At 52.8% G+C, this 1905-nt stretch overlaps 1 protein-coding gene across 1 annotated transcript in view; it reads right to left on the bottom strand.

The window, feature by feature from the left end:
• Positions 1-1905, bottom strand: part of PVR (poliovirus receptor) — a 17557-nt gene that overhangs the window by 6153 nt on the left and 9499 nt on the right. The gene's annotated exons all lie outside the window — the stretch shown is intronic.

Raw genomic sequence — 1905 nt, 5'->3', positions numbered from 1 at the left:
CCCGCCTCTGCCTGGCCCACAGTCAAACCAAAATCCTCATCCCGCCACAGGCCTCACGTGATCCGCCCGCCCCCCTGCCACCTCTGCCCACATTAGCCATTACTCTCCCCTCTGCTCCCGTCTCTGCATCCACAGTGGCTTCCTTGCTGGTCCTCAAACACTCCAGTTAGACTTCCAGGGTGTTTGCATATGCAGGGACTGATGGCCGGAAATGAGTTTGCATATGCTGTTCCCTCTGCCTGAATGCTCTTCCCCCCAGATACCCGCCTAGCTCACCCTCATCTCCCTCAGGCCTCTGCTCAGATGTCGCCTTAGCAACACCTTCCTAGAGCACCCTGTTTCAAATGCGAAGACCACCCTTCCCATCCCTCCCTGCTGTGTCTTTCCCACGGCACTTACTGCCATTGGACACGCTACGCAGTTTGCTTTATCTTGCTTTTGTTTCTCTGCTCACTAGGACGGGAGCGCCACAGGGGAGGAAATTTGGTCGGTTTTATTAACCGACGTATGTTAACAGAGGTGCCAATAGCACCTGGCACTCAGGAAGCAGTCAAGGAACTGTTCAGTGTGCAGAGGTGGAGGAGACGCAGGCCCGGTGGAGAGCGGGCTGCGAACCCAGCTCTCAGCACCCACAGCCTGAATCGGGCACTTCGAGGCAGGACAGTAGAGGCGCCATCTGTCAACACCCACTGAACAGCTCTCCTGGGCAGTTCCATCCACTGACAATTGACAAGTGACTATCCGCAGAGGTGGGTGGTGGGCGCTGGTCACCCCCCACGGCATTTGCAGAGTTGAAAATGGAAAGCGACCTCCGTATCCCATGTTAGGGACCGGTTAAACAACGGATGGCGCGCACACATGACAGAGATCCAGCGACACTGAAAAGGGGCTGTGGGCACTTTGAAATGCACTAAAGATAAGGCGGGTTGACGGGTGGACAGAGGGATGGACTCATGGACAGAACGCGACAGGCCAAGCGCAGCAAGGTGTTAGCGGGAGACTCCGTGTGGTGGAATTCTGAGTGTTCCCTGGAAGGTTCTTACGATTTTTCTGTGTGTTTAAAAATCTTTCTAGTAAAACGTCAGGGAACATGAGGTTGTGGATCTATGTGCTTTGACATGGACAAGTGTTCAAAAGTTAAAGTTTCAATATTGTACTTACAGCACAATTCTAGTTTTTGTTTAGAAACACAGAGATAATAGGATACGTAACAGAGTAATAGTGGATATTTCTGGAAGTACCTGGGCGTACTTGACTATAGGCGCTACTGTCTTATCTTTGCTCATAACTGTACTGTCTGCAGTTTCTACAATGGACACAAGTTATTTTTGTAATGAGGAAAAAGGCCCAAAAAAATGATGTAAAATAATCCATCCCTTCGCCTTTGCCTTCCCTTCCTCGTAACCCCAGCCTCAGTATGAATTTGGGGAAATCTTATTGCTCTGAGCCTCAACTTTCTCATCCAGGCAATGGGGATGAGCCAGAGATGACTGAGCAGGTTACACCAGGTGACAGGGCGGAGGTTACAGCTCAGGGGCTGAGAGCATCAGGTTTGGAGCCAGACATAGACCCGAGAACTGCATCTGCTCTCTCGTGGCTGATCCTTAACCTGGCACGGCGACAGCGCCAACTATGCATGGAGAGCGGCCACGTGGGATGAGGGGACAAGCACAGAGCAGGGACGCCCTAAAGAGCACGTGCATCTGTGAACCTGGACCAAACCAACCAGTGAACTCTGCAGTTGCGAGACAGAAATTTTACTGGGGGCCCAAAGTCGACTTTTTTTTTTCTTTTTACTTTCCTGAATCCCCCTCCTCCGCCAGACCCAGGGGTCCAGCCCCAGCCCCGCCTCCCCCAGATGCAGGGGTCCAGCCCCAGCCCCTCCTCCCCCAGACCCAGGGGTCC

This window comes from Propithecus coquereli, unplaced genomic scaffold, assembly GCF_000956105.1.
Source record: "Propithecus coquereli isolate 6110/MARCELLA unplaced genomic scaffold, Pcoq_1.0 Scaffold42, whole genome shotgun sequence".
NCBI lineage: Eukaryota > Metazoa > Chordata > Mammalia > Primates > Indriidae > Propithecus > Propithecus coquereli.
Note: the sequence above shows the minus strand (reverse complement) of the source record. Positions and strands in the feature narration are given on the sequence as shown.